Source organism: Triticum urartu, chromosome 6A (assembly GCF_056163025.1).
Source record: "Triticum urartu cultivar PI428250 chromosome 6A, HENAU_Tu73, whole genome shotgun sequence".
Lineage (NCBI taxonomy): Eukaryota > Viridiplantae > Streptophyta > Magnoliopsida > Poales > Poaceae > Triticum > Triticum urartu.
The window spans coordinates 592848087-592860586 of NC_141878.1; the positions used below are offsets into that span (position 1 = coordinate 592848087).

Sequence of the window (12500 nt, forward strand, 5' to 3'; positions counted from 1 at the left end):
AGCCGCGTATTAAGGAGATGACAAGAAACCATTGCTGGAAACGATCATACATTTCTGACGAAAATCAACAATGCTATGGTAAGGAAATAAGTCCTGTTCATACTAATTGCCCGTCAACAACATGAATGATGGCAAAGAGAAACCTGTATGAACAGCTACCTACCTCAGACTCATAGTATGTTGGAACAAAACAGAGGGCAAACAGAGGGTATAAACAAGATGATTATAATCATAGTCATATACGTACATAAACAGATAGCTAAACAGGATCATTGGCCAAATCCATCATTTTCATCTCGGACGCTTACTCTCTTGCTCACTTGACTGACCTCGAGCGAATTGATCGAAACTCTGCAGGGCGAGACCCATACGGCGGAGCGAGCAGAGTCGACGGCGTCATCATTTTGGGGGAGGAAGGCAGCTGGGCCCACGTTATACCGGCCCAGCCCATCAGGCCCTCTAAAATGGTTGCCCAGGTTGTGCGGATGACAGACACGCGCACGCCCGTCTCCGTTCACCTCTCCACCGCCGTCGAGCTCTGCGGCTCCCAGCCTCGCCGCCCCGACCGGGTAGAGTTGGGGAGGCATGCCAAGGGACGGCGTTCAGTCTGCAGGCCAGCAGCCTGAGCGGCGTCGTCCGTGGTGGGGCGGATGGGGAGCGACACACACGCACTCGGATGATCCCGATGCCTCCGCCCCGGCCCTCCTCAACCGCCTCCCGTGGATCTGATCCGATCCTGGCATGGTCGCCGGAGGTGAAGATCTTCTGTCTGTTTTTCATTTCTTCCTGCCTGTGATGGGTCGCTGCCTCATAAATGTGGCTACAATGACTGCTTCGTCAGTTAAATTCATGTTGTGATCATTGCATATTAGGATCAAATGCAAAGTTATGCCTGCTTGAATTAAACCCTCAATTTTCTGCCAGTGCATATTTGACATGTGAACAAAAACTTCTTGTGCCCGTTGTGGGCAGAGATCATGCTACTGCATAATTTTGAAGAATCTGTGGCTAGGTTGAACTGTATTTTAACCTCTGATTTTATCCCGTAAAGCGTTTGATGAATTTATTGTGCAGATTATGTACATGATGATGTTGTAGATTTGTAAATAGCAACAGAGCACCCAAATTTTGGATCTATTGACCATAGATGAACATTTTCTTTTCTTACATATTTGTGTGCTTCGGGGTTCAGCCTTCCTTATATTTCAGAGTGGTCGCAGCGTGCGAAATGGCCAATGGGAGAGGTGGCTAGAGGAGATATTGACCCCAAGGCAGAGCATCCTCTGTTCCCTCGCATCAGGGGGTGCCGGCTTCGGTTGCTCGGCATCATCGCCGCAAGAACTGACAGACGGTGCTTGTAGGCTGAGGCGTTGTCGAGGAAACCTGATGAACGGCGGCAGGTACAAGTAAAATAGGCTCCCTACACCTGGACCTTACCCGCCATGACACAAGCAAGGAACCACCCATGGCTTCTGTAAATATCTATGTGCTGTTGCATAATTTTGTAATAATTGAGAGCTTCCTCCCCTTCTGCTATTACTGCCTACTTTGGAAAAATCTTCAGTCATTCTTTTCTTCATAGTGTGTGTTCTCTCTTTTTGTTCCCAGCTTTGTTTTATATACTGATGCAATATTTTCTTGCAGGATAGTGAAAATTAACCAAGGTGCCAAGCAGATTGCTATATTTGGTCAAGCAGCCTGACAGCAGATACAAAGAAGGTGGGTTCGCTGTAAGTAATCCTGCAAATCTTCTGATTCTCTTTTTAGTTTGTGATCCTGCTATCTGTATCGTAAACTGGTTATGATTTTTTTTGGATGAAGGCAACTGTGCAATCCATAGTCTTTCTGTTAAATTGTCCATCAGTGAACTCTAGAACTTAAGTCTTTCAATGAGCTCAAAAGCTATACACAGACCAAGGCATGCATCAAGGAATATGATTCTTCTCAATTCTATTCCTTTTCAGAGGGAGTTCACATTCTTTTCTTCTCCCTGGTTCCTTTCCCTTCTCCTTTACAGCTGGAAAGACTTGAGATTCTTTTCTTGACCCTTGCCTTCTGGTAAAGCTAGAGCTAATGTGTGCCATGCTGCGTGCGTTGTCATAATTAAGCAAGGTTGATGATCCCTTTCCATCTCAGTGGAGCATGGAGTTATACATATGACCATGCATGAGTTGGCGGTTGCATGGGTCATTTCTTGTACTCGGCTGTGTTTATACCCTCCTCCAATTGGAATACTACAACTTGAGAGAGAAAAGGCGAAGATTGCTAAATTTGCTCAAGCAAGCAGCCTGGCAGCAGATACAAAGAAGGTGATTTCACTGTAAGTAATCCTACAAATCTTCTGATTCTGTTTTTTGTTTGTGGTCCTGCTATCTGTACTGTAAACTGGTTATGATTTTTTGGGGATGAAGGCAACTGTGCAAACAGTATTTCAGCTAGTCTACATCAGTGAAATCCAGAACTAAAGAATTTGATAGTTTTAAAACTGCTCAAAAGCTATATACAGACAAAAGAATGCATCGGGGAATAGGATTCTTCTCAATTCCTTTGATTTTCAGAGGGAGTTCACATTCTTTTCTTCTCACTGGTTCCTTTCGTTTTTCCTTTGCAGTGAGAAAAACTTGAGATTCTTTTCTTGACCCCATCCTGCTGGTAAAGCTAAAGCTTACGTGTGCTGTGATGCGTCCAGTACCACAATTAAGCAAGGTAGATGATCCCTTACCATCTTGGTGGAGCATGGGGTCATACATAGCTTATGACCATGCATGAGTTGATAATTGCGTCATTTCAGGCACTCGGCAGTGTTCACATCTCCTCCAATTGCCATACTGCAACTTGAGAGAGAAAAAGTACGGCGAAGACGAACAACATGGCGCATGTAGCCGGTTTACTTGCCTCAGCTGTGGTCTCGGCAGTGGGCAATAAGCTGGGTTCTGCCATCGGGGATGAGGTCACCATGCTGTGCAGCTTCAAGGACGACCTCAAGGACATGAAGGACACATTGCAGTACATGGAGGCGGCGCTCAAGGATGCTGAGAGGCGGTCTGTCACGGAGGAGTTGGTGCGGCTGTGGCTCAACCAGCTCAAGAACACTGCCTACGACATCTCTTACATGCTCGATGAGTTCCAAGCTAATAGTGAACCAGCCTCCAGAAAGGTATACATATGCCGCCCGTGCCTTATCTTGATCGGTTTTTCGTTAATTATTATTCCTGGCTAGTACAGAGTTTTTTGCTTTGGTTAAATAATTTGATTGTTAATTACATTATTGCCTACAAAACCATGCTTGATCATCTCAAAGTACTTTGTAATGTAAGCAACTGGTGCACTAGTTAAATTGCAACGCTTGAATCTTGAAATTTGTTGATGCCCTCCTAAAAATGAAAATTAATGATGGGCCTACTTAAATCAGCACTTGCATGGTACAAATCCCATGAAACTGGGTGTACATGTACTACAAGACAAGCTATATTTTACATCAAAGTAGAAAAAAATTGTTGGTGGTCTGTCGCGGAGGAGTTGGTGCGGCTATGGCTCAACCAGCTCAAGAACGCTCCCTACGACATCTCTTACATGCTCCTTACGGAGGTGTTCCAAGCTAACCGTGAACCGGCCTCCAGAAAGGTATGCATAAGCCGCATGTGTCTTCACTCGATCGGTTTTAGTTAATTAACTAATATTCCTATATAGCCAGTACGGAATTTGTCTTTTTAGTTAAATCATATGATTATTAGTTTCCTAATATATTATTTCCCAGAAAACCATGATCATCTGAAAGCACTTTCCAATATAGGCAAATGTGCTCTAGTTAAATTGCAACTTGAAACTGGCTGTAAAAGAATAAAAAATGTTCTAAAAGGGGAGCTATTTATACATAAAAAAAATGCTTTACTTCCAAGTGCATTCCTATATACTCCTACATCTACCATGCAGTTATCGGGTAGAGAGATGAACATACTTCTTATTAATGCTGGGTGTAGCTAGTTGCTCCCATGTCTTATATTATTTCATAATGACTTGTTTAAACTTCTTGTAGATGATTGAGAAGCTGGACTGTTTTTCTATTGCACCCAAGATTACCATGGCTTATAAGATGAAGAAGATGAGAGGTCAGCTAAGAAAGATCAAAGAGGATCACGAGAGTTTCAAATTCACACATGATAACTCCAGCCTAATTAATGTGCACCAGATTCCTAATCCACGGGAAACAACATCAGATGTGATTGAATCACTCATCATAGGGAGAGACAAAGACAGGATGAATGTTCTGTCTTTGTTATGCACTAGCAGCAACAAAGAAGATATCACAATTCTCCCTGTTTGTGGGCTTGGAGGCATAGGAAAGACAACTTTGGCACAACTGATCTTCAATGATGCTCAGTTCAAAGAGTATGATCATCGGGTATGGGTCTATGTATCCCAGGTGTTTGACTTGAAAAAAATAGGGAACTCCATAATTTCTCAAGTAGAAAAAGGAAGCCAAAATCTAGATACAAGGCAGTTGATAAACCAACATCTTAAACATCTACCTCAAGATAAGAAGACTCTAATTGTTTTGGATGACATATGGGAGACAGATAACTTCCAACTGGATCAACTCAAGCTTATGTTGAATGTAAGCTCCAAGATGAGAGTTTTAGTCACAACACGCAGCATAGACATTGCAAGAAAAATCTGTACTGTTGAAGCATATATGCTAGATCCCTTGGACAATGATATGTGTTGGAGAATAATCAAGCAAAACAGTGGCTTTGAATCTAGAGTTGATAAAAAGCAAGTTGAACCAGTTGGACAGAAGATTGCAAAGAAATGTGGAGGTTTGCCATTAGCAGCTCAAGCACTTGGATTCTTGCTATCTGGAATGGATCTTAGTGACTGGGAAGCAATGTGCAATAGTGATATTTGGGATGAACCATTTTCTGATAGTACAGTGTTACCATCCTTGAAGTTAAGTTACAATACTCTGACACCATATTTGAGGTTATGCTTTGCCTATTGTGGCATCTTTCCTAAAGGTCACAATATAAGTAAAGATGATCTTATCCAGCAATGGATTGCTCTGGGTTTTATCGAGCCATCTAATAACTTTTCGGCCATGCAACTTGGTGAGAAGTATGTTAGGCAATTCCTCGGGATGTCTTTCCTTCAGCATTCAAAATTGCGCAAGGTGAGTTACTATGGCATACCTTTACATTATAGAATAGAGAGTATTCTTTTTTACTCAATTATCAAATGGTATGCAACAATTACTGTGCAAAGGCATACATGTTAGTTGTAGTTTCCCCTTGTCAAAAGCCATTTGGATCACTACACATCCAGTTAATGCATAGTACTGTATTTTATTTGGCTTATCAAATAGTCTATATATATATTTGGCTGAACAATAATTTTCCCTAAAAAATGTAACAGATGCATACTGTATGTGTAGTTCACCCTTAGTAAATACCTATCCGCCGCCCTCCAAAAGAATTTGTATTTCAGTTTCCTAGTTCTCTAAACACGTATGCATATTTTCACCATAACCACTTCTGTCGTGAGGTGGCACATGTGGCAAGACATATCAATTCTGACCACCAGTTTGACATTGGGGAGACTAATATTTTTACCTTCTCACTATCATTTTCTATCTACCTCTCATCTTGTGAGTTGTGAGTCTTGTGACCACTACCACGTCGTAATCCTACTCTGCTTGCTGCCACGACAGTCATTAGCACCACATCAGGCCAAGCAACAATGCCACTAGCCACCACCAAGAAGATCTTCATTCTGGCTTAGGAACCTGACAGATTTCGCAAGAGGCAGGTGCTGGGGAACTCCATTGTGGGTACGACCCCTCTTGCTGGCGGCGGCAGCTTCGGAAGTGCAAGCTCTTTCTATTCATAAAGGAGCCATCTATCCATAAAAACTGCAAAAGTGCAAGCTCTTTCTATTCATAATTTTTAGGCACTCTACCTGAATTTCTCTCATCTACCTCCAAAATGAGAAGAGCACACCCTTCTATATAAAATGTTGCATGGGAAGGGCCAACCGATGCATGCGGAAACCTCCACCCCACGCCGGCACTGCCCACCCTTCTCTGGCCGCCGACCTCCCCACCCCTCCCCTCCCCTCCCCCCAATTCTCACCTTTGCCGATCGTAGGGCCTAAACACGGCTGTCGTGGCCCGTTTCCTCCCATATCCTCCGCCTCCCTGCCGCACCCCAGCCATGAAGGTGACCCAAGGCGAACGGTACGCCGCCGCGAGCTCTACCTCCACCAGCTCCGCACTAGCTCTGCCAATGCCTGCAGCAGCTCCCGCCTGCATTGAGTTTAGCGCACATGAGGTACTCGACGAAATAGGAAGATAGATAGAAGCAAAATGAAATATAGTAGAGCATCTCTACTATTAAATGGGAGTTGGTAGTTTCGCGGCTTTCACCTCACCTCCTCTCCCGGTTTTTTCCTTCCCACGCACCCTCCCTTTGGTTTTCTGCTGATTTTTTGTTAACCTCAATCGATGCCGCACAAAATAAGAAACAACGTAAATAGAGTAACTTGGAATAATCTAAACCAAAATGGTACTTTTCCAAAACCACGTCCAGCCATAACTCAATCAAATCAAATCAAATCAAATCTTCCCAAAATCTCAACTAAATCAAAACTTTCCTTGGCTTCCCTAACCATACCCGAATCAAATCAAATCAAATCGTACAAAAACCTCAACTAAATAAATACTTTCCTTGTCTTCCCCTACGCGTACTCAAATCAAATTAAATATTATCAAAATATAGAATATGGTGGGTGTAAGGCATATGCCGAAAATGATTGGTGTTAGAACCGCTAGAATATATGTATGCCCCATTGCAACGCACCGGCAAATAGCTAATTATAGGTAAATTGCTGGAGGAGAGGCACTTTTTACGCTCTACCAATTATAGGTACTCTCTAAATTAAAGTGCCTTTTGGAGAAATTTAGATAGACTGATGTACTTGCTTTAAGCGCGTAAGGCCAACCAAAGGTGGTGAATCGCGTTGAGCAGAAGTGCAAACGAAGACAATTTTACGGCCTACCAAGTTGACCATACTAATCTTTCTCAAAGAATTATGTCACGTCATTTATATAAACAATACTATTTGCTTGACAATTTAGTTTGGTGGAATTAATGCTATTTTTTGTTTCAGAAATTTCCAAAAACAACCTTCACCATGCACGATCTCGTGCATGATCTTGCAAGATCGGTCATTGCTGAAGAGTTGGTTATCTTTGATGCTCAAAGAGCAAGCAGTACTGGAAGAAAAGAATATTGCTGCTATGCGTCTGTTATAAATTGCAACATTTTAGATTACACTAAGGCGAAGAAGATGTCAACTATTTTCCCACCTAAGTTAAGGGCAATGCATTTCTCAGATTGTGAATTCCATGGTGATGCATTTTCATTTCCAAAGTGCTTGCGTGTTTTGGATTTATCTGGATGCTCCATCACAGAGTTTCCAAGCACCCTAGGACAACTAAAGCAACTGGAGGTTCTTATTGCTCCGGGGCTGCAAGATCGGCAATTTCCCGAGATTATCACTCGGCTCTCAAAATTACATTACCTGAAGCTTAGTGGATCACGTGAAATTACAGCAATACCAAGCTCGGTTAGCAAACATGGGAGTCTAGTGCATCTTGACTTATCCTATTGTGTCGGTGTCAAAGTCATAACAGAGACTCTTGGAAGCCTAGAAAACCTTCAAACACTAGACCTCTCACGCTGCCATAAACTAGTCACTTCCAGAGAGCCTTGGAAGCTTCAAAAACCTTCATACACTTGACCTCTCAGTATGCTCGAGATTGATGTACATTCCAGAGAGCCTTGGAAGCCTAAAAACCATTCAAACACTAGACCTCTCATGGTGTCGTAAACTGGAGTCCCTTCCAGAGAGCCTTGGAAGTCTAAAAACTCTTCAAACACTAGGCCTTTCAGAATGTCATAGACTTAAATCCCTTCCAGAGAGCCCCGGAAGTCTCCAAAACATTCAAACACTAGGCCTTTCACTATGTCGCCGCCTAAAGTCACTTCCGAAGAGCCTTGGAAGCCTGAAAACCCTTCAAACACTAGACCTCTATAGCTGTCGTAAACTAGAGTCCCTTCCAGAGAGCCTTGGAAGCCTCAAAAACCTTCAAACACTCAACCTCGCAGACTGCAGTAAACTAAAGTCCCTTCCAGAGAGCCTCGGAAGCCTACAAAATCTTCAAACACTAGACCTCTCAGGATGCAGTAGACTAGAGTCTCTTGAAGAGAGCATTGGAAGCCTCAAAAACCTTGAAACACTCAAGCTCTCAAGGTGCGAGAAACTAGAGTCCCTCCCAGAGAGCCTTGGAAGCCTAGAAAACCTTCAAACACTAGACCTCTCACACTGCTATAAACTGAAGTCCCTTCCAGAGAGCCTTGGAAGCCTAAAAAACCTTAGTACACTCCTCTCAGCCTGCCATAAACTAGAATCCGTTCCAGAGAGCCTTGGAAGCCTCAAAAACCTTCGAACACTAGACCTCTCAGGCACTGAACTAGAGTCCCTCCCAGAGAGCATTGGAAGCCTCAAAAACCTTGAAACACTGAAGCTCTCATGGTGCAGGAAAATAGAATGCCTCCCAGGGAGCCTTGGAAGTCTAGAAAACCTTCAAATACTAGACCTCTCACGTTGCTATAAACTAGAGTCCCTTCCAGAGAGCCTAGGAAGCCTAAAAAATCTTCAAACAATAGACATCTCAAGTTGTCAAAAACTAGAGTCCCTTCCAGAGAGCCTTGAACACCTTAAAAACCTGACTGGAAAGAAAATCATTCGAAGACATTTTTAAGGTTATGAATACAAGAGAATCAAGTCTTTGCCACAGTGTATACAACAGCTCGCCAGTCCCCAGATGGTACATAATATGGAGAGCAGTGAAATGAAGCAGGCTAGCTTGCCCGCATCAAAAACATTGTAAGTGCTCTACCAAGCTTTACTATCTACTAAACGCGGCCTTCTAAGCTTTCTTTACGGTGCATGCTATGTACATCCGTTGTTATTTTGCATATGGTGGCCCAGAATGAATTTCCAACAAAACTGAAACGCACGCTAACCAGATGCTGAACCCATCCATTCTGCAGGAAGCTGCACAAGCTATAATCAATCAGCTGAAACGACATAGTACGTCTTCTCCCCTGGGAGCCGTCCAAAGACGAGGAGGCCCTTAACGCATCATACTTCTTGAAGAATGGTGGCCACTTCGTCATTTCCATCAAGGTACTGTGAGTTTCATGCCATGTCCAAGAAACACTTGCCTTGTAACTTTTAGAAGTTGCCATTTGAGCTGACATTGCTCTTTGCTTTGAATCAGGCCAACTGTATCGACTCGACCCAGGCTGCTGAGGCCGTGTTTGCGAGCGAAGGGGAGAAGCTCAAGGCCGACCAGTTCAAGCCCTCGGAGCAGGTGACCCTGGAGCCCTTCGAGCGCGACCATGCTTGCGTCGTTGGTGGTTACAGGATGCCCAAGAAGCAAAAGTGAAGTTGAGAAGAAGAAAAGAAGTGGCTGTGTTGTTTCTGCCATCTGCTTGCTCCGATGCACTAGTAGCAGTAGTAGTAATGTGTGACCCAAGTGTAAGGGGTTTTGTGAGACAATTCCTGCTGTTTTACAGCAATTATATTAAACTTGATTTGAGCAGAAAATGTTGCTCCATCTGAAATGAGTGAACACACTAAAAATGTTAAAACATCTCTTATTCGTGAACATCTTATGTTTACAAGAAAAGAACCTTTTGTTGAGCAAGAGACTCAAGAGATGTTCCAACAATGAAACTGAACTGAAAGGAAGACGATTCTCCATGTATTACTGGGCATCAAAATACAAATTTAGAGTCGTCTCGCTTGTACATACATAGTGACGTACTGTGCTAACAATACTTTTTCATGTTTTTTGGTGTTCCAGCCAAACCAAGCTAGTACACCGTCCAGCAAGAATAAAACAAAGGAAAAGGAAAAGAACATCTCACCTATCAAACTCAAAGCAAGTCTACAGGTAGCCGCTTGTGGCCTGCAAGAGAATTGTTCTGAACATCGTTGTATCTCTGACGCAAACTTGATTTGAGCAGGAAATGCTCATCTTTTGCACCCTTATCTGTTTGGCCATCATGGGGGTTACAGTAATCTGTTTGAACATCATGCACACTGCCGCAACCCCTCTACCTCTCGAATCAGCTCCTCGGGCATCAGCTCCAAATCATCTCAGGTGAGAGATGCTCTGCTTTCACTCGTCATCTGGAAAAGGGGATTCTGAATCGAAAAATTCAGGTTGTTCACTGAATGAGGTTGTTCATGTTGTGTGTGATGCTAAGTCTGAGCACAGAACTTAGCTTCTAGTATTAGTATCACACATCCAAAATACCTATTGCTGGTACAAAAACCCTTTGCTACATGACTTCCAAATTAATCTTTCTCAAACACTACAGTACATTCAGTACAGTCACAAACACGCACGGAACATATTGAGAATACATGCTTTAAAGTGATGCAAAGTTTGAAGTTGGGGAGCACATCTGATTCTCGCCACCTGATGCGATGAAGCAACATCCGTCGTGGCAGAAATAACCGCCGGCCATGGCCAAGGAAGGTGGACTCACAGCGGGTACTCAAATCAAATCGTTTGAATGCTATTTCTATTTTTTTATCAAGTTCTGTTAATTGAATCTAATACATTTCTGTACGACTCCTGCATCTACATGAATCCACCACTAACAATGAGGTTGATCATTCAGGTAAAATATTCAAATACAGTAGGAGATTTCTATGAGCAGAAACGATGCCTTCCAATCTCTACAATCAAATCTGAAAGCAAAACCATTCTCGACTCGTTTGGCCCAATGATGGTATGTTCAAAATGAGGTTCTCCAGGCTCACACTTTGTTTTTTCGTCAGGATATCAAATACAACACACATATTCCAGTCAGTGACTGCCTTTGCTCCCTCTGAAGAATCAGCAAGCTGCATATTAAGGAGATGACATGAATCCATTGCTGCAAGTGATGAAAATCTTCAATGTTATGGTAAGGAAAGAAGTCTCTAAACAAATAAAATGTTTAAGATGTTTCTCTCAACAAATAAAATGCTTGATATTTTTAAGCATAGAATTAACTAAATCCGCACACGTTGTGTGGATGACACGCACACGCCCGTCTCCGTTCACCTCTCCGCCGTCGTCGAGCTCTGCGGCTACCAGCCTCGCCGCCGTGGCCGGGGAGAGTTGGGGAGGCATGCCAGTGGACAACATTCGGTCTGCAGGCGAGCAGCCTGAGCGGCGTCGTCCGTGATGGGGCGGATGGGAAGGGACACGCACCTCTACACTACGGGAAAAAACTTATAAGCCGTTTAAAAGACTATAGACCGAGATCTATTTTTCAGGTACCCGGCTTACGTTACACTAAGCCGAGTCAAGAAAGAAAAACACCCGGCAACTGCAAAACACCCGGCTTATAACAACCTATAAGCCGAGCTGTACAAAATAGCTCACGGTTTAAATTAAGCACAAGGTATCTACTGGAAAAGGCACTCGGCTTACAGCTCGCGGTCGGCAAAGATACCATCCACGTGTCGATAACAGAGACAGTGGACGGCGCCGTCATGGAGCATCCAATAAGCCGTGTGCCAGATGGGTGCACTCGGCTTATAGGCTATATAAGCCGAGTGCCTACGGGTACACTCGGCTTATAGTCTATATAAGCCGTGCGCTAGACCACGGTACTCGGCTTATATTGTATATAAGCCGTGTGCCAGCTGAAAGCACTAAGGTTATATTTATGCAAAATTTGTTTAAATGATTTTCCATTGTATTTATTATTGCTGCTTAATTATTATTTCTCCCTCACCCACTTTCCCTAAATAGTTTTCATGGGTCATATCTTCGATGCCCTCGATTTACAATGGCTGGGCATGCCTCTCCGTCGTCTGCTTCCTTTGAGAGTACGAGAAGTTTCAAGGACAACGTAGCAGTACCAGTGGTTGGGCCATTCAATGACGCCGTGATAGCTCCCGAGGATTTTCGGCATCATACGACTTTCCGAGGATTCAAACGGTTGGATCAGGCATGCCGCCGAGGTAATTTCTCACTACCAATGGCTGGGCACGCCCCTTTCTCGACTGTACATGGCATATGCATGTCGCAAATACATCACATATGATTTTCCATGCCGCTTCTGGGCATGATGTCATGTGCCGCCTTGCGGATCTGCAATTTCCGGCGCTGAAACCCTAGAAGTGCAATAAATGTCTCAAATATTGCAGGCGCGTCCGAAAAAGGCGGGGGCCTGACACGTGTCATTCGATGGCCTCCTTTGAGAGCACGAGTAGTTTCGAGGCCAATGGAGCAACATCTCCCGCAATTCCTTCACAAACCCGATACATTCTCTCTCGATACCGAGAGACAACCTCGGAGATGGTGTAGTTTACAAGCGGCCTCAGGTGAGGCCTATAAGAAACGCGCCCAAACTTTTACCACACCCTAAATG

At 43.7% G+C, this 12500-nt stretch overlaps 1 pseudogene; it reads left to right on the forward strand.

Annotated features, from left to right (window-relative positions):
- Nucleotides 1–707: 707 nt before the first annotated feature.
- LOC147966885 (putative disease resistance protein RGA3) lies at nt 708–9648 on the forward strand (annotated as a pseudogene).
- The last annotated feature ends 2852 nt before the right edge of the window (nt 9649–12500 follow it).